Genomic DNA, 26,939 nt, shown 5'->3' on the forward strand with positions numbered 1-26,939 from the left:
ATTAGTGCCACGGCTGCGCCACGTGGCACTCCTCCTCCATTGAGATGCGCAAGCTCAATGGAGGAGGAGTGCCTCGTGCGCAGCACGAGGCACTCATACTATTGCTCAGGCTTATTATTTATTTATTATTATTCCATATTCTTCCGTATAAACTTCGGCGCGTAACTAGTTGCGCAGCTTTGAGAAAACTCAAAAAGTAAAAACGTAGAAACGTGCGACTTAATCGGGAATCAATTGGTATGACTTTTATAAGCGATTGGCGTGCACGTTTTTGCGCAACGTGCACAAACGTGCGCTTTTTGCCCCATCCGGAACGCATTGCGTGAACTTTGGGGCCTCACCACTCGCATACCGTTACTCGAAAAATTCTGAACCGATTTAGAAAGTTGTAGGCCCTGAATTTAACTACAGTCCTCTGGATTTTCAGAACGATGGCACGAATAGTTTTTGCACGAAGTGCAAAAACATTTCCAAATTTCCAAACTAATGGGGAACTGTTTTCCCATGCATTTCAATGGCGCCATTCAAAGCGGATGGGAAAATGTTGAGAAAAAAAAGACAAAATTCACCTTTTTTCCGAGTCACGTATCTTTCTCATACTTGGACGTAGAAACGTCATTCAAACTTCAAAACGGAGGAAAACTTCTCTTCTCTCTCCAAACCCCGGACTGTTTTTTCCTAAAATGTACACTTTTCAAGATATGAGCCCTCAAGCGAGGACTGGAAATCACTTTTTTGTCAAATCTTCAGTGCGGTTCTAATTGATCAGAGTGCGAGAGACTTTCAAAAAATGAACATAATTTTTATTTGTAACTCGAGCTCACGGGCAAACCGTAAAAGCTAGAAAGATCATTTTTGGTCAGAATGTAGACATACATTTTGGTATTCTTAAAATGTGACTTTGACAGGCGTGGTGTGCACAAAATTTTAACGGGGGAGCCAAGAGTCACGCCAAATCCTGCCTCTGTCTCCATTGACTCTAATGTTAAATGAAGTTTTCTTCAAAAAAATCTCATTTTTGTTTTCGAATTGCCGTTACTAACACATTTTAAGGAATATCTGAATAAAATTAAGATTGTCAGAATCTTCCGGGTTCTGTCTCTCTCACGATGTCTTTGTTTTTCTGCTAGGAGCTACAGTTTGATTACAAGGTGAAGTTATTTGAGGCTTGTCAAATCCGAAGAACTAGCTGAGTCATTCCAATACAATATACACTACCATACTTCCGGGTCATGTGACCCAGAACTGGTCACATGACCCACTCAATGCAGACTTCATAATACTTTACCTTGGATAATGGAGGAATCTGAACCCTGACCTTTTGACCTTACATGATCCCCAGTCCTGCTGGGGACAGGTTCATGGGATATATATGTATATTATTATTATTATACATATAAATATTTACATTTGTATATTATATATACATATTAGCCCCGCCCCTTCTTCTGATTGGCCGATACGTTATAGTCCAATATCTTTTGAATGGTTTGACATAGAGACTCACGGGTGGTATCAAATGACTAAGTATCGAGCCCCTGACCCTCATTGGTGCAAATTAGCCCCGCCCCTTCTTCTGATTGGCTGATACGTCAAAGTCCAATATCTTTTGAATGGTTTGACATACAGAGACATGGGTGGTGTCAAATGACTAAGTATCGAGTCCCTGACCCTCATTGGTGCAAATTAGCCACGCCCCTTCTTCTGATTGGCCGATACGTTATAGTCCAATATCTTTTGAATGGTTTGACATACAGAGACATGGGTGGTGTCAAATGACTAAGTATCGAGTCCCTGACCCTCATTGGTGCAAATTAGCCACGCCCCTTCTTCTGATTGGCCGATACGTTATAGTCCAATATCTTTTGAATGGTTTGACATACAGAGACATGGGTGGTGTCAAATGACTAAGTATCGAGTCCCTGACCCTCATTGGTGCAAATTAGCCCCGCCCCTTCTTCTGATTGGCTGATACGTTAAAGTCCAATATCTTTTGAATGGTTTGACATACAGAGACATGGGTGGTGTCAAATGACTAAGTATGGAGTCCCTGACCCTCATTGGTGCAAATTAGCCACGCCCCTTCTTCTGATTGGCCGATACGTTATAGTCCAATATCTTTTGAATGGTTTGACATACAGAGACATGGGTGGTGTCAAATGACCAAGTATCAAGTCCCTGACCCTCATTGGTGCAAATTAGCCACGCCCCTTCTTCTGATTGGCTGATACGTTAAAGTCCAATATCTTTTGAATGGTTTGACATACAGAGACATGGGTGGTGTCAAATGACTAAGTATCGAGTCCCTGACCCTCATTGGTGCAAATTAGCCCCGCCCCTTCTTCTGATTGGCCGATACGTTATAGTCCAATATCTTTTGAATGGTTTGACATAGAGAGTCATGGGTGGTGTCAAATGACTAAGTATCGAGTCCTTGACCTTCATGGGTGCATCCCGCGATCATCCGGCAGTAGTCCGTGGCACTTCAAAATTTCCCGGGAATTTTGGTCTAGTTAGTGCCACGGCTGCGCCACGTGGCACTCCTCCTCCATTGAGATGCGCAAGCTCAATGGAGGAGGAGTGCCTCGTGCGCAGCACGAGGCACTCATACTATTGCTCAGGCTTATTTATTATTATTATTTATTCCATATTCTTCCGTATAAACTTCGGCGCGTAACTAGTTGCGCAGCTTTGAGAAAACTCAAAAAGTAAAAACGTAGAAACGTGCGACTTAATCGGGACTTCATGGGAATGACTTTTATTAGCGATTGGCGTGCACGTTTTTGCGCAACGTGCACAAACGTGCGCTTTTTGCCCCATCGTGAACGCATTGCGTGAACTTTGGGGCCTCAACACTCGCACACCGTTACTCGAAAAATTATGAACCGATTTAGAAAGTTGTAGGCCCTGAATTTAACTACAGTCCTGTGGATTTTCAGAACGATGGCACGAATAGTTTTTGCACGAAGTGCAAAAACATTTCCAAATTTCCAAACTAATGGGGAAGATTTTCCCATGTATTTGTATGGGGCAGCATTTCACACTGTGGGTGTGAAATGTCCGGTGAAGGTTAAAAAAAAAAAAAAAATCACCTTTTTTCCGAGTCACCTATCTTTCTCATACTTGCACGTAGAAACGTCATTCAAACTTCAAAACTGAGGAAAACTTCTCTTCTCTCTCTAAACCCCGGACTGTTTTTTCCTAAAATGTACACTTTTCAAGATATGAGCCTTCAAGCGAGGACTAAAAAAACCCCTTTTTCAAATCTAGAGTGGAGGTTTTAATTAATCAGAGTGAGCAGAACCCTGAAAAAATGACCATAATTTTTATTTGTAACTCGACCTCACGGCCGAACCGTAAAAGCTGGACAGATAATTTTTGGTCAGAATGTAGACATACATTTTGGTATTCTTAAAATGTGACTTTGACAGGCGTGGTGTGCACAAAATTTAAACGGGGAGACTAAGAGCCATGCCAATTCCTGTCTCTCTCTCCATTCACTGCAATGTTAAAAAAACATTTCTTCAAAAAAATCTCATTTTTGTTTTCGAATTGCCGTTACTAACACATTTTAAGGAATATCTGAATAAAATTAAGATTGTCAGAATCTTCCGGGTTCTGTCTCTCTCACGATGTCTTTGTTTTTCTGCTAGGAGCTACAGTTTGATTACAAGGTGAAGTTATTTGAGGCTTGTCAAATCCGAAGAACTAGCTGAGTCATTCCAATACAATATACACTACCATACTTCCGGGTCATGTGACCCAGAACTAGTCACATGACCCACTCAATGCAGACTTCATAATACTTTACCTTGGATAATGGAGGAATCTGAACCCTGACCTTTTGACCTTACATGATCCCCAGTCCTGCTGGGGACAGGTTCATGGGATATATATGTATATTATTATTTTTATACATATAAATATTTACATTTGTATATTATATATACATATTAGCCCCGCCCCTTCTTCTGATTGGCCGATACGTTATAGTCCAATATCTTTTGAATGGTTTGACATAGAGACTCACGGGTGGTATCAAATGACTAAGTATCGAGCCCCTGACCCTCATTGGTGCAAATTAGCCCCGCCCCTTCTTCTGATTGGCTGATACGTTAAAGTCCAATATCTTTTGAATGGTTTGACATACAGAGACATGGGTGGTGTCAAATGACTAAGTATCGAGTCCCTGACCCTCATTGGTGCAAATTAGCCACGCCCCTTCTTCTGATTGGCCGATACGTTATAGTCCAATATCTTTTGAATGGTTTGACATACAGAGACATGGGTGGTGTCAAATGACTAAGTATCGAGTCCCTGACCCTCATTGGTGCAAATTAGCCACGCCCCTTCTTCTGATTGGCTGATACGTTAAAGTCCAATATCTTTTGAATGGTTTGACATACAGAGACATGGGTGGTGTCAAATGACTAAGTATCGAGCCCCTGACCCTCATTGGTGCAAATTAGCCCCGCCCCTTCTTCTGATTGGCTGATACGTTAAAGTCCAATATCTTTTGAATGGTTTGACATACAGAGACATGGGTGGTGTCAAATGACTAAGTATGGAGTCCCTGACCCTCATTGGTGCAAATTAGCCACGCCCCTTCTTCTGATTGGCCGATACGTTATAGTCCAATATCTTTTGAATGGTTTGACATACAGAGACATGGGTGGTGTCAAATGACCAAGTATGGAGTCCCTGACCCTCATTGGTGCAAATTAGCCACGCCCCTTCTTCTGATTGGCCGATACGTTATAGCCCAATATCTTTTGAATGGTTTGACATACAGAGACATGGGTGGTGTCAAATGACTAAGTATCGAGTCCCTGACCCTCATTAGTGCAAATTAGCCACGCCCCTTCTTCTGATTGGCTGATACGTTAAAGTCCAATATCTTTTGAATGGTTTGACATACAGAGACATGGGTGGTGTCAAATGACTAAGTATCGAGTCCTTGACCTTCATGGGTGCATCCCGCGATCATCCGGCAGTAGTCCGTGGCACTTCAAAATTTCCCGGGAATTTTGGTCTAGTTATTATTATTATTCCATATTCTTCCGTATGAACTTCGGCGCGTAACTAGTTGCGCAGCTTTGAGAAAACTCAAAAAGTAAAAACGTAGAAACGTGCGACTTAATCGGGACTTCATGGGAATGACTTTTATTAGCGATTGGCGTGCACGTTTTTGCGCAACGTGCACAAACGTGCGCTTTTTGCCCCATCGTGAACGCATTGCGTGAACTTTGGGGCCTCAACACTCGCACACCGTTACTCGAAAAATTCTGAACCGATTTAGAAAGTTGTAGGCCCTGAATTTAACTACAGTCCTGTGGATTTTCAGAACGATGGCACGAATAGTTTTTGCACGAAGTGCAAAAACATTTCCAAATTTCCAAACTAATGGGGAAGATTTTCCCATGTATTTGTATGGGGCAGCATTTCACACTGTGGGTGTGAAATGTCCGGTGAAGGTTAAAAAAAAAAAAAAATCACCTTTTTTCTGAGTCACCTATCTTTCTCATACTTGCACGTAGAAACGTCATTCAAACTTCAAAACGGAGGAAAACTTCTCTTCTCTCTCTAAACCCCAGACTGTTTTTTCCTAAAATGTACACTTTTCAAGATATGAGCCTTCAAGCGAGGACTAAAAAACCCCCTTTTTCAAATCTAGAGTGTAGGTTCTAATTGATCAGAGTGAGCAGAACCCTGAAAAAATGACCATAATTTTTATTTGTAACTCGACCTCACGGCCGAACCGTAAAAGCTGGACAGATAATTTTTGGTCAGAATGTAGACATACATTTTGGTATTCTTAAAATGTGACTTTGACAGGCGTGGTGTGCACAAAATTTAAACGGGGAGACTAAGAGCCATGCCAATTCCTGTCTCTCTCTCCATTCACTGCAATGTTAAAAAAAAATTTCTTCAAAAAAATCTCATTTTTGTTTTCGAATTGCCGTTACTAACACATTTTAAGGAATATCTGAATAAAATTAAGATTGTCAGAATCTTCCGGGTTCTGTCTCTCTCACGATGTCTTTGTTTTTCTGCTAGGAGTTACAGTTTGATTACAAGGTGAAGTTATTTGAGGCTTGTCAAATCCCAAAAACTAGCTGAGTCATTCCAATACAATATACACTACCATACTTCCGGGTCATGTGACCCAGAACTAGTCACATGACCCACTCATTGCAGACTTCATAATACTTTACCTTGGATAATGGAGGAATCTGAACCCTGACCTTACATGATCCCCAGTCCTGCTGGGGACAGGTTCATGGGATATATATGTATATTATTATTATTATTATACATATAAATATTTACATTTGTATATTATATATACATATTAGCCCCGCCCCTTCTTCTGATTGGCCGATACGTTATAGTCCAATATCTTTTGAATGGTTTGACATACAGAGACATGGGTGGTCTCAAATGACTAAGTATCGAGCCCCTGACCCTCATTGGTGCAAATTAGCCCCGCCCCTTCTTCTGATTGGCTGATACGTTAAAGTCCAATATCTTTTGAATGGTTTGACATACAGAGACATGGGTGGTGTCAAATGACTAAGTATCGAGTCCCTGACCCTCATTGGTGCAAATTAGCCACGCCCCTTCTTCTGATTGGCCGATACGTTATAGTCCAATATCTTTTGAATGGTTTGACATACAGAGACATGGGTGGTGTCAAATGACTAAGTATCGAGTCCCTGACCCTCATTGGTGCAAATTAGCCCCGCCCCTTCTTCTGATTGGCCGATACGTTATAGTCCAATATCTTTTGAATGGTTTGACATAGAGAGTCATGGGTGGTGTCAAATGACTAAGTATCGAGTCCCTGACCCTCATTGGTGCAAATTAGCCCCGCCCCTTCTTCTGATTGGCTGATACGTTAAAGTCCAATATCTTTTGAATGGTTTGACATACAGAGACATGGGTGGTGTCAAATGACTAAGTATCGAGTCCCTGACCCTCATTGGTGCAAATTAGCCACGCCCCTTCTTCTGATTGGCCGATACGTTATAGTCCAATATCTTTTGAATGGTTTGACATACAGAGACATGGGTGGTGTCAAATGACTAAGTATGGAGTCCCTGACCCTCATTGGTGCAAATTAGCCACGCCCCTTCTTCTGATTGGCCGATACGTTATAGTCCAATATCTTTTGAATGGTTTGACATACAGAGACATGGGTGGTGTCAAATGACCAAGTATCGAGTCCCTGACCCTCATTGGTGCAAATTAGCCACGCCCCTTCTTCTGATTGGCTGATACGTTAAAGTCCAATATCTTTTGAATGGTTTGACATACAGAGACATGGGTGGTGTCAAATGACTAAGTATCAAGTCCTTGACCTTCATGGGTGCATCCCGCGATCATCCGGCAGTAGTCCGTGGCACTTCAAAATTTCCCGGGAATTTTGGTCTAGTTTATTATTATTATTATATATTCTTCCGTATAAACTTCGGCGCGTAACTAGTTGCGCAGCTTTGAGAAAACTCAAAAAGTAAAAACGTAGAAACGTGCGACTTAATCGGGACTTCATGGGAATGACTTTTATTAGTGATTGGCGTGCACGTTTTTGCGCAACGTGCACAAACGTGCGCTTTTTGCCCCATCGTGAACGCATTGCGTGAACTTTGGGGCCTCAACACTCGCACACCGTTACTCGAAAAATTATGAACCGATTTAGAAAGTTGTAGGCCCTGAATTTAACTACAGTCCTGTGGATTTTCAGAACGATGGCACGAATAGTTTTTGCACGAAGTGCAAAAACATTTCCAAATTTCCAAACTAATGGGGAAGATTTTCCCATGTATTTGTATGGGGCAGCATTTCACACTGTGGGTGTGAAATGTCCGGTGAAGGTTAAAAAAAACTAAAAATCACCTTTTTTCCGAGTCACCTATCTTTCTCATACTTGCACGTAGAAACGTCATTCAAACTTCAAAACGGAGGAAAACTTCTCTTCTCTCTCTAAACCCCGGACTGTTTTTTCCTAAAATGTACACTTTTCAAGATATGAGCCTTCAAGCGAGGACTAAAAAACCCCCTTTTTCAAATCTAGAGTGGAGGTTTTAATTGATCAGAGTGAGCAGAACCCTGAAAAAATGACCATAATTTTTATTTGTAACTCGACCTCACGGCCGAACCGTAAAAGCTGGACAGATAATTTTTGGTCAGAATGTAGACATACATTTTGGTATTCTTAAAATGTGACTTTGACAGGCGTGGTGTGCACAAAATTTAAACGGGGAGACTAAGAGCCATGCCAATTCCTGTCTCTCTCTCCATTCACTGCAATGTTAAAAAAACATTTCTTCAAAAAAATCTCATTTTTGTTTTCGAATTGCCGTTACTAACACATTTTAAGGAATATCTGAATAAAATTAAGATTGTCAGAATCTTCCGGGTTCTGTCTCTCTCACGATGTCTTTGTTTTTCTGCTAGGAGCTACAGTTTGATTACAAGGTGAAGTTATTTGAGGCTTGTCAAATCCGAAGAACTAGCTGAGTCATTCCAATACAATATACACTACCATACTTCCGGGTCATGTGACCCAGAACTAGTCACATGACCCACTCAATGCAGACTTCATAATACTTTACCTTGGATAATGGAGGAATCTGAACCCTGACCTTTTGACCTTACATGATCCCCAGTCCTGCTGGGGACAGGTTCATGGGATATATATGTATATTATTATTATTATACATATAAATATTTACATTTGTATATTATATATACATATTAGCCCCGCCCCTTCTTCTGATTGGCCGATACGTTATAGTCCAATATCTTTTGAATGGTTTGACATAGAGACTCACGGGTGGTATCAAATGACTAAGTATCGAGCCCCTGACACTCATTGGTGCAAATTAGCCCCGCCCCTTCTTCTGATTGGCTGATACGTTAAAGTCCAATATCTTTTGAATGGTTTGACATACAGAGACATGGGTGGTGTCAAATGACTAAGTATCGAGTCCCTGACCCTCATTGGTGCAAATTAGCCACGCCCCTTCTTCTGATTGGCCGATACGTTAAAGTCCAATATCTTTTGAATGGTTTGACATACAGAGACATGGGTGGTGTCAAATGACTAAGTATCGAGTCCCTGACCCTCATTGGTGCAAATTAGCCCCGCCCCTTCTTCTGATTGGCTGATACGTTAAAGTCCAATATCTTTTGAATGGTTTGACATACAGAGACATGGGTGGTGTCAAATGACTAAGTATGGAGTCCCTCACCCTCATTGGTGCAAATTAGCCACGCCCCTTCTTCTGATTGGCCGATACGTTATAGTCCAATATCTTTTGAATGGTTTGACATACAGAGACATGGGTGGTGTCAAATGACCAAGTATCGAGTCCCTGACCCTCATTGGTGCAAATTAGCCACGCCCCTTCTTCTGATTGGCTGATACGTTAAAGTCCAATATCTTTTGAATGGTTTGACATACAGAGACATGGGTGGTGTCAAATGACTAAGTATCGAGTCCCTGACCCTCATTGGTGCAAATTAGCCACGCCCCTTCTTCTGATTGGCCGATACGTTATAGTCCAATATCTTTTGAATGGTTTGACATAGAGAGTCATGGGTGGTATCAAATGTCCTTGACCTTCATGGGTGCATCCCGCGATCATCCGGCAGTAGTCCGTGGCACTTCAAAATTTCCCGGGAATTTTGGTCTAGTTATTATTATTATTTTCCTGACAAAGTGAAGGCCTTTTTGCCCCCCTTAACATGCCCAAAAAGTCACCAAATTTTGCACCCTAGTCAGGCCTGGCGAAAAATTTGATATTTAAAGGTTTGCATTAATGGGCGTGGCAAAATGGCTCAACAGCGCCCCCCGGAAAACTTTGTGCCTCAAGCCCCACGATACGGTTTGACGTACATGCACGAAAATCAGTACACACCTGTATCATGGGACAACTTAAACAAAAGTCTCTTGGGGTCATGCCCGAAACCCAACACGATTTCGGCCATTTTGAATTAGTCGTGTCATTTTGGCGAAATTTATGCCATTCCTTCGAAAGTTAATTCAGCCCGAACGGTAACGTGCACCCAAGTGTGTTATACATCAAAATGTGCGTCTCCATCCTGCGACAACACGCATTACTTTTCTCTTTCAAAAGCGTTACCGTGGCGGGGCTAGATGCCAAAAAGCGCGCCCACCCTTCATCTGATTGGTTCGACAGAAAAAACTTTGTGCCTCAAGCCCCATAATACGGTTTGACGTACATGAACGAAAATCGGTACACACCTGTATCATGTCGCAACTAAAAGAAAAGTCTCTTGGCGCCATGGCCGAAGCCGAACAGGAAGTCGGCCATTTTGAACATTCTGAATTAATTGCGTAATTTTGGAGCAATATATGCCATTCCTTCGAGAGTTAATTCAGCCCGAACCGTATCGTGAACCCAGATGTGTTATACATCAAAATGTGCGTCTCCATCCTGCGACTACACGCATTACTTTTCTCTTTCGAAAGTGTTACCGTAGTGACGCTAGACGCCAACAAGCGCACCCCCCCTTCATCTGATTGGTCCATATTTGATAGTTCCCCAAAAGGCACCAAATTTGGCATGCAAGCCAGGCCTGGCGATAAATTTGATATTTCCTGGTTTGCATTAATGGGCGTGGCAAAATGGCTCAACAGCGCCCCCCGGAAAACTTTGTGCCTCAAGCCCCACAATACGGTTTGACGTACATGCACGAAAATCGATACACACCTGTATCATGTCGCAACTTAAAGAAAAGTCTCTTGGAGCCATGGCCGAAACCGAACAGGAAGTCAGCCATTTTGAATTAATTGTGTAATTTTGGCGCAATTTATGCCATTCCTTCGGCAGTTAATTCAGCCCGAACCGTAACGTGCACCCAGGTGTGTTATACACCAAAATGTGCGTCTCCATCGTGCGACACCACGCATTACTTTTCTCTTTCAAAAGTGTTACCGTGGCGACGCTAGACGCGAAAAAGCGCACCCACCCTTCATCTGATTGGGTCCATATTTGATAGTTCTCCAAAAGTCACCAAAATTTGCATGCAAGCCAGGCCTGGCGATAAATGTGATATTTCATGGTTTCCATTAATGGGCGTGGCCTAACGGCTCAACAGCGCCCCCTAGAATACTTTTCTCTGCCATAACTTTTGAATGGTTTCACATAGAGAGTCGTGGGTGGTGTCATGGGACTCTGTAATGAGTCCTTAAGCTTCGTTGGCCTTAATTAGCCCCGCCCTTCTTCTGATTGGTTGTCCCGATTTTCTGCTATAACTTTTGAATGGTTTGACATAGAGAGTCGTGGGTGGTGTCATCAGATTCTTTATGGAGTCCTTGACCTTCATTGGCCTGAATTAGCCCCGCCCCTTCTTCTGATTGGTTGTCCTTTTTTTATAATAAAATTGCCGCGAGCCGCCAGTCGCTCTCGCGCTGACTCCCGCTTCCTGATTCAAACGTCTGCCGGCCCCGCCCCCTGACCAATCAGTGGCGAGTAGGGTGATGGCGGCCCCGCCCCCCGACCAATCAGTGGCGAGTAGGGTGATGACGGCCCCGCCCCCCGACCAATCAGCTCCCTGTAATGTGGTGACTTCAGAAATATTCCCGGCTCAGCCCGGTTACAACCTTGGCAGAATGGTTACAGAAAAAGTAATAATTTAAATAGTAGGGTTTTACTAATATTTATAACTTACAAATATTTAAAAAATTAGGAAAAAAAAAGTTCCAGACATTCTATCGCTATGTTGGTCTGTCCTAAAGCCAGTAGGTCAAATAAAAGGAATAGCTGAGATTTAGCTCAGCCAGATTATTGCGGTCTTTGCTGCCAGAGGTCGAGAGTTCAAGCCTGGCTTGAAATGCCAAAATTTTTGTGTTTTTTTTTACATCAAAATGTTCGTCTCTGTCCTGTGACGACGCACATTACTTTTCTCTTTCCCCTTCTTCTGATTGGTTGTCCCGATTTTCTGCCATAACTTTTGAATTTGAGTGGAGTTTGCGCGCGCAGCTCCCGCGGGGGGAGGGGCTGATGTTCAGCGCGGCCGCCATCTTGGTCGAGGCGCCGCATTGACTGCCTGAGAACGTCGGGCGTGGCCGCCATCTTGGATCGGTATCGCTTTAACTCTAGAGCGTTCACTTCTATTGTGGAAGGAGGTGTCTGCATAAGTAAAATAACTATAACTCACTTGATTTTCAACCGATTTTCACGCGGTTTGCTTTGTTACAAACGGCAGACATGTAGCTATGATACAGGATGCTTGATGTACGTTAAATATGCAAGCTTTCATGCTAAAATACGTTCTGCAGGTAGTCACACTTCAGGTATACACACACACACACACACACACATATATATATATATATATATATATATATATATATATATATATATATATATATATATATATACACACACACACACACACACACACACACACACACACACACACACACACACACACACACACACACACACACACACACACAATATACACAATACAAAATACAGTATAGCATATTAATGAATGTATTAATATATTTGAATAACAGACATAACAAGCTTAAAAACAAAAAACATAACGGATGACAGCATACAATTGTCATAATGGAGAAAAAAAAGAAACATTTGGAAGGAGTGTGTGTGTGAGGAATTGTATATTAGTGTTATAAATTGAAATTATATAATAATGCAATCGCTATGATATATAATTTTACAATATAATACAGTCAAAAATATATGAAATGAAGCAACATACAATGCAATAATACAATATGCTATATTACTGGGTACGCTAATATGAAATAACAACATGTAATATAATATGGTATAATAGATTAATATAATATCATACATTCTGGACCATGAGATACAGCTGTATTGTATGATCGTCGTTCATTTGAGTGATCAGATTTTTTTTTTCATGGTTTGCATTAATGGGCGTGTCCTCACGGCTCAACAGCGCCCCCTAGAATACTTTTTTCTGCCATAACTTTGGAAAGGTTTGACATAGAGAGTCGTGGGTGGTGTCATGGGACTCGGCATTGAGTCCTTGACCATAATTGGTGACAATTAGCCCAGTCCCTTTTTCTGATTGGTTGTCCCTATTTTCTGCTATAACTTTTGAATGTTTTGACATAGAGAGTCGTGGGTGGTGTCATGGGACTCTGTAATGAGTCCTTGATCTTCTTTGCCCTGAATTAGCCCCGCCCCTTCTTCTGACTGGTCGTCCCTTTTTTCTGCTATAACTTTTGAAGGGTTTGACATAGGAAGTCGTGGGTGGTGTCATTTCTGATATGCTTATGGGGGGCGGTTGACGTGAGTGCGAGGGCCCGTTCATTGCTGCTTGCAGCTTTAATTATTATTATTATTATTTTCCTGACAAAGTGAAGGCCTTTTTGCCCCCCTTAACATGCCCAAAAAGTCACCAAATTTTGCACCCTAGTCAGGCCTGGCGAAAAATTTGATATTTAAAGGTTTGCATTAATGGGCGTGGCCTAACGGCTCAACAGCGCCCCCTTGAAAACTTTGTGCCTCAAGCCCCACGATACGGTTTGACGTACATGCACGAAAATCGGTACACACCTGTATCATGGGACAACTTAAACAAAAGTCTCTTGGGGTCATGCCCGAAACCGAACAGGATGTCGGCCATTTTGAATTAGTCGTGTCATTTTGGCGAAATTTATGCCATTCCTTCGAAAGTTAATTCAGCCCGAACCGTAACGTGCCCCCAAGTGTGTTATACATCAAAATGTGCGTCTCCATCCTGCGACAACACGCATTACTTTTCTCTTTCAAAAGCGTTACCGCGGCGGCGCTAGACGCCAAAAAGCGCGCCCACCCTTCATCTGATTGGTTCGATAGAAAAAACTTTGTGCCTCAAGCCCCATAATACAGTTTGACGTACATGAACGAAAATCGGTACACACCTGTATCATGTCGCAACTAAAAGAAAAGTCTCTTGGCGTCATGCCCGAAACCGAACAGGAAGTCGGCCATTTTGAATTAATCGTGTCACTTTGGCGCAATTTATGCCATTCCTTCGGCAGTTAATTCAGCCCGAACCGTAACGTGCACCCAGGTGTGTTATACATCAAAATGTGCGTCTCCATCCTGCGACTACACGCATTACTTTTCTCTTTCACAAGTGTTACCGTGGCGACGCTAGACGCCAACAAGCGCACCCCTCCTTCATCTGATTGGTCCATATTTGATAGTTCCCCAAAAGGCACCAAATTTGGCATGCAAGCCAGGCCTGGCGATAAATTTGATATTTCATGGTTTTCATTAATGGGCGTGGCAAAATGGCTCAACAGCGCCCCCCAGAAAACTTTGTGCCTCAAGCCCCACAATACGGTTTGACGTACATGCACGAAAATCGCTACACACCTGTATCATGGCACAACTTAAAGAAAAGTCTCTTGGAGCCATGGCCGAAACCGAACAGGATGTCGGCCATTTTGAATAAATTGTGTCATTTTGGCGAAATTTATGCCATTCCTTCGGCAGTTAATTCAGCCCGAACCGTAATGTGCACCCAGGTGTGTTATACATCAAAATGTGCGTCTCCGTCCTGCGACTACACGCATTACTTTTCTCTTTCAAAAGTGTTACTGTGGCGACGCTAGACGCCAACAAGCGCACCCCCCCTTCATCTGATTGGTCCATATTTGATAGTTCCCCAAAAGGCACCAAATTTGGCATGCAAGCCAGGCCTGGCGATAAATTTGATATTTCATGGTTTGCATTAATGGGCGTGGCAAAATGGCTCAACAGCGCCCCCCGGAAAACTTTGTGCCTCAAGCCCCACAATACGGTTTGACGTACATGCACGAAAATCGCTACACACCTGTATCATGGCACAACTTAAAGAAAAGTCTCTTGGAGCCATGGCCGAAACCAAACAGGATGTCGGCCATTTTGAATAAATTGTGTCATTTTGGCGAAATTTATGCCATTCCTTCGGCAGTTAATTCAGCCCGAACCGTAATGTGCACCCAGGTGTGTTATACATCAAAATGTGCATCTCCGTCCTGTGACAACACGCATTACTTTTCTCTTTCAAATGTGTTACCGTGGCGACGCTAGACGCCAAAAGGCGGGCCCCCCCTTCATGTGATTGGTCCATATTTGATAGTTCTCCAAAAGTCACCAAATTTTGCATGCAAGCCAGGCTTGGCAATAAATTTGATATTTCATGGTTTGCATTAATGGGCGTCAACAGCGCCCCCTAGAATACTTTTATCTGCCATAACTTTTGAATGGTTTGACATAGGAAGTTGTGGGTGGTGTCATGGGACTCTGTAATGAGTCCTTAAGCTTCGTTGGCCTTAATTAGCCCCGCCCCTTCTTCTGATTGGTTGTCCCGATTTTCTGCTATAACTTTGGAAGGGTTTGACATAGAGAGTCGTGGGTGGTGTCATCAGATTCTGTATGGAGTCCTTGACCTTCATTAGCCTGAATTAGCCCCGCCCCTTCTTCTGATTGGTTGTCCCTTTTTTCTGCTATAACTTTTGAATGGTTTGACATAGGAAGTCGTGGGTGGTGTCATGTCTGATATGCTTATGGGGGGGGTGGCCGTGAGTGCGAGGGCCCGTTCATCGCTGCTTGCAGCTTTAATTATTATTATTTTTCTTCTGACAAAGTGATGGCCTTTTTGGCCCCCTTAACATGCCCAAAAAGTCACCAAATTTTGCACCCAAGTCAGGCCTGGCGAAAAATTTGATATTTCATGGTTTGCATTAATGGGCGTGGCAAAATGGCTCAACAGCGCCCCCTTGAAAAATTTGTGCCTCAAGCCCCACGATACGGTTTGACGTACATGCACGAAAATCGGTACACACCTGTATCATGGGACAACTTAAAGAAAAGTCTCTTGCCGTCATGCCCGAAACCGAACAGGAAGTCGGCCATTTTGAATTAATCGTGTCATTTTGGCGAAATTTATGCCATTCCTTCGGCAGTTAATTCAGCCCGAACCGTAACGTGCACCCAGGTGTATTATACATCAAAATGTGCGTCTCCCTCCTGCGACCACACGCATTACTTTTCTCTTTCAAAAGCGTTACCGTGGCGACGCTAGACGCCAAAAAGCGCGCCCACCCTTCATCTGATTGGTTCAGACAGAAAAAACTTTGCGCCTCAAGCCCCATAATACGGTTTGATGTACATGAACGAAAATTGGTACACTCCTGTATCATGTCGCAACTAAAAGAAAAGTCTCTTGGCGCCATGGCCGAAACCGAACAGGAAGTCGGCCATTTTGAATATTCTGAATTAATTGCGTAATTTTGGAGCAATATATGCCATTCCTTCGAGAGTTAATTCAGCCCGAACCGTATTGTGAACCCAGATGTGTTATACATCAAAATGTGCGTCTACATCCTGCGACTACACGCATTAGTTTTCTCTTTCAAAAGTGTTACCGTGGCGACGCTAGACGCCAAAAGGCGCGCCCCCTCTTCATGTGATTGGTCCATATTTGATAGTTCTCCAAAAGTCACAAAATTTTGCATGCAAGCCAGACTTGGCGATAAATTTGATATTTCATGGTTTGCATTAATGGGCGTGGCCTAACGGCTCAACAGCGCCCCCTAGAATACTTTTATCTGCCATAACTTTTGAATGGTTTGACATAGGAAGTTGTGGGTGGTGTCATGGGACTCTGTAATGAGTCCTTAAGCTTCGTTGGCCTTAATTAGCCCCGCCCCTTCTTCTGATTGGTTGTCCCGATTTTCTGCTATAACATTGGAATGGTTTGACATAGAGAGTCGTGGCTGGTGTCATCAGATTCTTTATGGAGTCCTTGACCTTCATTGGCCAGAATTAGCCCCGCCCCTTCTTCTGATTGGTTGTCCCTTTTTTCTGCTATAACTTTTGGATGGTTTGACATAGGAAGTCGTTGGTGTTGTCATTTCTGATATGCTTATGGGGGGGCGGTGGCCGTGAGTGCGAGGGCCCGTTCATCGCTGCTTGCAGCTTTAATTTTATTTATTTCTCATTGTTCTCATTGCACTTTAAATGCTTGAAACTTATTGTTCTGTTAATTTCACTTGTTTGTTGCACTGTTGCTGTTTAAAAAATATTTAGAATAAATGGTGCATATTTTTCAGAAAATTGAATGTCTCCTTGCTCATGCCCTTTTGTCAATGGTTTTGCTCCTAATCAGTACTGTAAACAAATCCAATATTCATTGATTCATTCAATTTCTAGTTTACGTTTGAGTATTATAATTGTCACCCATTGACCTTTTTTAGTATGGCTGTAGTATCCGTAGTATCAGTGTGCTATACAAGCAATATGCATGCAGGTAAGTGACTAGTTAAAAGCAGGGATGGATTACTGAACAGGCCTACCAGGCCCAGGGTCCCAAGAGCTCTGATGCTCTCCACAATTAAGATGCTACTGTAATATAGGCTTGTATTGGGTTTGTTCATCTCATGTCTGGAAAATCTACAAAAGTCATCAGAATATTCAATTTAATTAACTATTTATCAAAATGTTGTCCCAGGGAATCACACCCCTGGCCTATGTTGTTCAATTGTCTCATTCTGTTTTCTATGGGCTGCATGTGGTGAGCTTGAACAACAGGACCATGGGTCAATTTACACCAGACTTACACTTTAAGAGGACAAAAAATGACAATTGTGTTGATCGGGGCATATATCTTGGCTTAGGGGCTCGCTTACCTCCCAGGGAAAAAAAGTTCAGGCTCAGGATTTTTTTTTGCTATCACCCCTGTAGTATGCTCCATCCATAATCATTCCGGAGAAATGTATTAGTGTGGATTGATGGACACTAGCTAAGCAGAAACTTCCCACAAGGCAATGCAGCGGTGTTTGGTTGCTAAGTGATACGTATATGTCATAAGTATAATATTAAGTATAATAATATTATTATATAATATTAATATTATAATATTCGTATATAATAATATTATATAATGCCATCTTGTTTGGGCCAGGATAAACGGGAAAGAGCGGAGCGGTGCTGCTACTGTATGGAGCCAAATCAAGGCCAAAAGTTTTGCTAATTTGAAAATAAAATTGTAATTGAAAAACTAAGATTTGAACCTGAAAATTCAAGTTTTGATCATGAACTTATTTTTTTTACAGTTTCAATTTTTTTTTTCAGTATCAGATCTTTTTATTTCAGTTTCAGATCTCTTTTGCAGTTTAGGACTTTTGGCCCTGATCTGGCGTAGGGGGCGTGGCATCAACTGAGAGGGGCGTGGAATCATGAGTGACAGCTTAACAGAGAAGGCTGGGGACCTTCCTCAGTCATGTTGCCTTCAGGAAACGTAGGTTGCAGAAGTTATCAGTAGAAGTATGATTCAACACTGTATATACACCATATTTTATCACACTTTAAAGTTTTTTGGGGCCCGCGGCTTGTCCTGGCGGAGCGGACGCCATCGCAAACGATACTGTGATGCGTTCACGGTAGTATGTGGAAGTGGGACATGTCAAACTTTAAAGTGTGGCTGTTGAACTGTACAGTCTGGCATAGTTTATTGGGATTGGTGCCAAGTACGGTCTAAAACAGCTTTTTAAACAGAAATGTGTCACTAGTATCCGTTTTTTCCACTGCCAATCACGTGAATATGGTGTATATACAGTGTTGAATCATACTTCTACTGATAACTTCTGCAACCTACGTTTCCTGAAGGCAACATGACTGAGGAACGTCCCTAGCCTTCTCTGTTATGCTGTCACTCATGATGCCACGCCCCCTACGCCAGATCAGGGCCAAAAGATCTGAAACTGAAAAAAAGATCTGATACTGAAAAAAAGAAAATTGAAACTGTAAAAAAATAAGTTCATGATCAAAACTTGAATTTTCAGGTTCAAATCTTAGTTTTTCAATTACAATTTTATTTCTAAATTAGCAAAACTTTTGGCCTTGATTTGGCTCCATACTACTGCTGCTGTCACACGTCACTTCCTCCCAACGGCAGGAAGTGACGTGTGCGCTCTTACAGTTTTTCACAATTGTTTAAACACCTTTATTGGAACATCAAACACAAGGTGGCTGAACCAATCCTGCTGAACTCCAAGCACATATACTGCTCTAGACTCAAATTCCCATTCCATACTACACATTTCTCACAACACTACATACAATTCCCAATATCCTGCACACTCTTCCTGAATTCCCTCTCTTGCTGTTCACACAGAACACACAGTCAATCACATTTCTAAACTCCAAAAGGCTGTTGTGCAATATGCAATCAGCAATTTGCCATTGAATTCATATTCATTGATGAAGCGGGGTTCAACCTTGTAAAAAGAAGGCGCAGAGGGAGGAATATCATTGACCAGCGTGCCATCACAGAGGTCCCTGGCCAACGTGGAGGGAACATAACAATGTGTGCTGCCATCAATTTGATGATTTGATTTGATATGTTTATTTGGTCACGTTATAGAAGTCAGTAGTCAATATAAAGTTGTTTCTTTTGCATATATATCAAACAAGGACAAAAAGGTGTAGACTAAAGCCAAAGCTTATTTTGTCTACCCTTTTACAGTAACACAATGTAACCACTATAGTGCAAGATTTGAAAAAACAAAACAAAATTAAAGCTGCAAGCAGCAATGAACGGGCCCTCGCACTCACGGCCACCGCCCCCCCATAAGCATATCAGAAATGACACCACCCACGACTTCCTATGTCAAACCATTGAAAATCTATAGCAGAAAAAAGGGACAATCAATCAGAAGAAGGGGCGGGGCTAATTCAGGCCAATGAAAGTCAAGGACTCCATACAGAATCTGATGACACCACCCACGACTCTCTATGTCAAAACATTCCAAAGTTATAGCAGAAAATCGGGACAACCAATCAGAAGAAGGGGCGGGGCTAATTAAGGCTAACGAAGCTTAAGGACTCATTACAGAGTCCCATGACACTACCCACGACTTCCTATGTCAAACAATTCAAAAGTTATAGCAGAAATAAGGGACAACCAATCAGAAGAAGGGGCGGGGCTAATTCAGGCCAATGAAGGTCAAGGGCTCCATAAAGAATCTGATGACACCACCCACGACTCTCTATGTCAAACCATTCAAAAGTTATGGCAGAGAAAAGTATTCTAGGGGGCGCTGTTGAGCCGTTAGGCCACGCCCATTAATGCAAGGCATGAAATATCAAATTTATCACCAGGCCTGGCTTGCATGCAAAATTTGGTGACTTTTGGAGAACTATCAAATATGGACCAATCAGATGAAGGGGGGGCGCGCCTTTTGGCGTCTAGCGTCGCCACGGTAACACTTTTGAAAGAGAAAAGTAATGCGCGTAGTCGCAGGATGGAGATGCACATTTTGATGTATAACACACTTGGGGACACGTTACAGTTCGGGCTGAATTAACTGCCGAATGAATGGCATAAATTTCGCCAAAATCACACGATTAATTCAAAATGGCCGACATCCTGTTCGGTTTCGGGCATGACCCCAAGAGACTTTTGTTTAAGTTGTGCCATGATACAGGTGTGTACCGATTTCCGTGCATGTACGTCTAACAGTATTGCGGGGCTTGAGGCACATAGTTTTCAAGGGGGCGCTGTTGAGCCATTTTGCCACGCCAATTAATGCAAACCATTAAATACCAAATTTTTCGCCAGGCCTGGCTTGCATGCAAAATTTGGTGCCTTTTGGGGAACTATCAAATATGGACCAATCACATGAAGGGGGGGTGCGCTTGTTGGCGTCTAGCGTCGCCACGGTAACACTTTGGAAGGAGAAAAGTAATGCGTGTAGTCGCAGGATGGAGACGCACATTTTGATGTATAACACATCTGGGTTCACGATACGGTTCGGGCTGAATTAACTCTCGAAGGAATGGCATATATTGCTCCAAAATTACGCGATTAATGCAGAATGTTCAAAATGGCCGACTTCCTGTTCGGTTTCGGCCATGGCGCCAAGAGACTTTTCTTTTAGTTGCGACATGATACAGGTGTGTACCGATTTTCGTTCATGTACGTCAAAGCGTATTATGGGGCTTGAGGCGCAAAGTTTTTTCTGTCTGAACCAATCAGATGAAGGGTGGGCACGCTTTTTGGCGTCTAGCGTCGCCACGGTAACGCTTTCGAAAGAGAAAAGTAATGCGTGGGGTCGGATGATGGAGACGCACATTTTGATGTATAACACACTTGGGGGAACGTTACGGTTCGGGCTGAATTAACTTTCGAAGGAATGGCATAAATTTCGCCAAAATGACACGACTAATTCAAAATGGCCGACATCCTGTTCGGTTTCGGGCATGACCCCAAGAGACTTTTGTTTAAGTTGTCCCATGATACAGGTGTGTACCGATTTTCGTCCATGTACGTCTAACAGTATCGTGGGGCTTGAGGCACAAAGTTTTCAAGGGGGCGCTGTTGAGCCATTTTGCCACGCCCATTAATGCAAACCTTTAAATATCAAATTTTTCGCCAGGCCTGACTAGGGTGCAAAATTTGGTGACTTTTTGGGCATGTTAAGGGGGGCAAAAAGGCCTTCACTTTGTCAGGAAAATAATAATAATAATTAAAGCTGCAAGCAGCGATGAACGGGCCCTCGCACTCATGGCCACCGCCCCCCATAAGCATATCAGAAATGACACCACCCACGACTTCCTATGTCAAACCATTAAAAAGTTATAGCAGAAAAAAGGGACAACCAATCAGAAGAAGGGGCGGGGCTAATTCAGGCCAATAAAGGTCAAGGACTCCATACAGAATCTGATGACACCACCCATGACTCTCTATGTCAAACCATTCCAAAGTTATAGCAGAAAATCGGGACAACCAATCAGAAGAAGGGGCGGGGCTAATTCAGGCCAATGAAGGTCAAGGACTCCATAAAGAATCTGATGACCCCACCCACGACTCCCTATGTCAAACCATTCCAAAGTTATAGCAGAAAATCGGGACAACCAATCAGAAGAAGGGGCGGGGCTAATTAAGGCCAACGAAGCTTAAGAACTCAGCACAAAGTCCCATGACACCACCCACGACTTCCTATGTCAAACCATTAAAAAGTTATAGCAGAAAAAAGGGACAACCAATCAGAAGAAGGGGCGGGGCTAATTAAGGCCAACGAAGCTTAAGGACTCATTACAGAGTCCCATGACACCACCCACAACTTCCTATGTCAAACCATTCAAAAGTTATGGCAGATAAAAGTATTCTAGGGGGCGCTGTTGAGCCGGTAGGCCACGCCCATTAATACAAACCATGAAATATCACATTTATTGCCAAGTCTGGCTTGCATGCAAAATTTGGTGACTTTTGGAGAACTATCAAATATGTACCAATCACATGAAGTGGGGGCGCGCCTTTTGGCGTCTAGCGTCGCCACGGTAACACTTTTGAAAGAGAAAAGTAATGCGTGGTGTCGCAGGATGTAGACGCACATTTTGATGTATAACACACCTGGGTGCACGTTACGGTTCGGGCTGAATTAACTGCCGAAGGAATGGCATAAATTTTGCCAAAATGACACAATTTATTCAAAATGGCCGACATCCTGTTCGGCTTCGGCCATGGCTCCAAGAGACTTTTCTTTAAGTTGTGCCATGATACAGGTGTGTAGCGATTCTCGTGCATGTACATCAAACCGTATTGTGGGGCTTGAGGCACAAAGTTTTCCGGGGGGCGCTGTTGAGCCATTTTGCCACGCCCATTAATGCAAACCATTAAAAATCAAATGTATCGCCAGGCCTGGCTTGCATGCCAAATTTGGTGCCTTTTGGGGAACTATCAGATATGGACCAATCAGATGAAGGGGGGGTGCGCTTGTTGGCGTCTAGCGTCGCCACGGTAACACTTTTCAAAGAGAAAAGTAATGCGTGTAGTCGCAGGATGGAGACGCACATTTTGATGTATAACACATCTGGGTTCACGATACGGTTCGGGCTGAATTAACTCTCGAAGGAATGGCATATATTGCTCCAAAATTACGCAATTAATTCAGAATGTTCAAAATGGCCGACTTCCTGTTCGGTTTCGGCCATGGCGCCAAGAGACTTTTCTTTTAGTTGCGACATGATACAGGAGTGTACCGATTTTCGTTCATGTACGTCAAACCGTATTATGGGGCTTGAGGCACAAAGTTTTTTCTGTCGAACCAATCAGATGAAGGGTGGGTGCGCTTTTTGGCGTCTAGCGTCGCCACGGTAACGCTTTCGAAAGAGAAAAGTAATGCGTGTTGTCGCAGGATGGAGACGCACATTTTGATGTATAACACACTTGGGTGCACGTTACGGTTTGGGCTGAATTAACTTTCGAAGGAATGGCATAAATTTTGCCAAAATGACACGATTAATTCAAAATGGCCGACATCCTGTTCGGTTTCGGCCATGGCACCAGGAGACTTTTCTTTAAGTTGCCCCATGATACAGGTGTGTACCGATTTTCGTGCATGTACGTTAAACCGTATTGTGGTAATTGAGGCACAAAGTTTTCAAGGGGGCGCTGTTGAGCCATTTTACCACGCCCATTAATGCAAACCATTAAATATCAAATTTTTCGCCAGGCCTGACTTGGGTGCAAAATTTGGTGACTTTTTGGGCACGTTTAGGGGGGCAAAAAGGCCTTCCTTTTGTCACGAAAATAATAATAATAATAATAAAAATTCCTGCAAATACAATAGGGCCTTCGCACTGCAAGTGCTCGGGCCCTAACTAGAAAATTTCTGGAAATTTTGATATGGGCATGCCCTACGGCCCATTCGACCCCTCTCGCTGCTTTGGTTTAGGGCTGTAGTGGTTGTGTTCGGGGTGGTTCTATGTCAGTTTGAGGTGGTTACAGTTGTATTGCATTCATTCCTGTGCTCCCAATAGTTATTAAAGGCGTGCGCTTTTTGGCGTCTAGCGCCCCCCACGGTGACACTTTTGACTGAAAAAAGTAATGCCCATCGAGGCAACATGGAGACGCATCTAACGATGTATGCCATGCATGGGTGCACGTTGCGGTTCAGGCTACATTAATGGATAGGTTTTTGTTTCACCGTGGTAAAAAAAACCCATCCGAATGAATGGGGCCATTTGGCATGGATTTTGACATAAAATTTCCTTAAATAACAGCTTCATGAAATTGGAATATGTTGAAGCCCAGAGCGTGCCGAGTCGGGGAACATTTGTACGATGTCTCTATGATAATCTGTTGCCTAGCAACAAGCATCCAAAGTCAAACAGAAATAAAGAAAAAAATGAAAGGTCATTATCGCAAAAAGTGTAATAATTGGCATAATGAGCTTGTACGGTCCGTTAGTGCCAATCGGGCCGAGTGTTTGAAAGTTTGAACGATGTCTTTACGATAAAGTCTGGCCGAGCAATAAACGTTCAAATTTTTGCCTTTTTTTTGCTTTTTGGCATCTAGCGTTGCCACGGCAACACTTTCAACTGAGAAAAGTAATGCCCATCGAGGCACGATCGAGACGCATCCAACGATGTATGCCATGCATGGGTGCACGTTCCGGTCTGGGCAGCATTAACAGATGTTTTATTCACATGCTCCCCCATACAAATGCATAGGTTTTTGTTGCCATGGTAACAAGCTCCATAGGATAGAATGGGACAATTAGGCTTCAATATCTCAAAAGCTGTAAACGACAGCGTAATGAGACCTCAGTATGTTGTAGTCCACAGCAACCCGAGTCTTTTAACGTTAAATTAAAGTCTCTACGATATCGTGTTGCCGCGCAACAAGCGTCCGAAATTCCGTTAGCATCAAAATGAACAAAGTGGAATACCTCAAAAACCGTAATAGCAAGCATGACGAAACTAAAATATCTTGCAGTACAAAGCGTCCCGGGTTTGTCAATGTTGTAATGATGTCTGTACGATAAACCGTTGCCTAGCAACAAACGTCCAAAATAAAAGGGATTTTTTTTTTCAATTGAAAGTTAAATATCGCAAAAACCATAATAACTAGCATGATGAAGTTGTATGGTCCTTTAAAGACTCTCGGGCCGAGTGTTTCAAAGTTTGAACGATGTCTCTACGATAAAGTTCGGCCGAGCAATAAGCGCGGGAATTTTCGCCTTTTTTTTGGCTTTTTGGCAACAAGCGTTGCCACGGTAACCCCTATTACTGAGAAAAGTAATACCCATCGAATCACGATGGAGACGCATCCAACGATGTATGCCATGCATGGGTGCACGTTGCGGTTCGGGCCGTATTAACGGACGAAAAAAGAGTGCGGAATAATAATAATAAAAAAAGGGAAACCTTTCTGTATACTAATATATCGCCTTCATTTTTCAGGTTTTTCGGGCCGTGTTTTACTTTTGGGGGATTTTTCTTTTCCACATCAGAGCGGGGTCATCCTGTACACCCGCTGGTGCGCAGTGGGACTTTTGCAACTTTAGCTTGTTAGCAAAATGCTAGCAACATTGCCTTTTGGGCCATTCTGGACGATTGCAATATGGTCATGCCACTACTTGGCATGCCCATAATAATAATAAAAATTCCTGCAAATACAATAGGGCCTTCGCACTGAAGGTGCTCGGGCCCTAATTAAAGCTGCAAGCAGCGATGAACGGGCCCTCGCACTCACGGCCACCGCCCCCCATAAGCATATCAGACATGACACCACCCACGACTTCCTATGTCAAACCATTCAAAAGTTATAGCAGAAAAAAGGGACAACCAATCAGAAGAAGGGGCGGGGCTAATTCAAGCCAATGAAGGTCAAGGACTCCATACAGAGTCTGATGACACCACCCACGACTCTCTATGTCAAACCATTCAAAAGTTATAGCAGGAAATGGGGACAACCAATCAAAAGAAGGGGTGGGGCTAATTTTCACTAATTATGGTCAAGGACTCAATACCGAGTCCCATGACACCACCCACGACTCTTTATGTCATACCATTCAAAAGTTATGGCAGAGAAAAGTTTTCCAGGTGGCGCTGTTGAGCCATTTTGCCACGCCCATTAATGCAAACCATGAAATATCAAATTTATTGCCAGGCCTGGCTTGCATGCAAAATTTGATGACTTTTGGAGAACTATCAAATATGGACCAATCAGATGAAGGGGGGCACGCCTTTTGGCGTCTAGCGTCGCTACGGTAACACTTTTGAAAGAGAAAAGTAATGCATGTAGTTGCTGGGTGGAGACGCACATTTTGATGTATAACACACCTGGGTGCACGTTACGGTTTGGGCGGTATTAATTGCCGAAGGAATGGCATAAATTGCGCCAAAACTTACACAATTAATTCAAAATGGCCGACATCCTGTTCGGTTTCGGCCATGGCGCCAAGAGACTTTTCTTTAAGTTGCGACATGATACAGGTGTGTACCGATTTTCATGCATGTACGTCAAACCGTATTGTGGGGCTTGAGGCACAAAGTTTTCCAGGTGGCGCTGTTGAGCCATTTTGCCACGCCCATTAATGCAAACCATGAAATATCAAATTTATCGCCAGGCCTGGCTTGCATGCAAAATTTGGTGCCTTTTGGGGAACTATCAAATATGGACCAATCAGATGAAGGGGGGGTGCGCTTGTTGGCATCTAGGGTCGCCACGGTAACACTTTTGAAAGAGAAAAGTAATGCGTGTAGTTGCAGGATGGAGACGCACATTTTGATGTATAACACACCTGGGTTCACGATACGGTTCGGGCTGAATTAACTCTCGAAGGAATGGCATAAATTGCGCCAAAGTGACACGATTAATTCAAAATGGCCGACTTCCTGTTCGGTTTCGGGCATGACGCCAAGAGACTTTTCTTTAAGTTGTCGCATGATACAGGTGTGTACCGATTTTCGTGCATGTACGTCAAACCGTATCGTGGGGCTTGAGGCACAAAGTTTTCAAGGGGGCACTGTTGAGCCATTTTGCCACGCCCATTAATGCAAACCATTAAATATCAAATTTTTCGCCAGGCCTGACTTGGGTGCAAAATTTGGTGACTTTTTGGGCATGTTAAGGGGGGCAAAAAG

This window comes from Cololabis saira, chromosome 1, assembly GCF_033807715.1.
Source record: "Cololabis saira isolate AMF1-May2022 chromosome 1, fColSai1.1, whole genome shotgun sequence".
Lineage (NCBI taxonomy): Eukaryota > Metazoa > Chordata > Actinopteri > Beloniformes > Belonidae > Cololabis > Cololabis saira.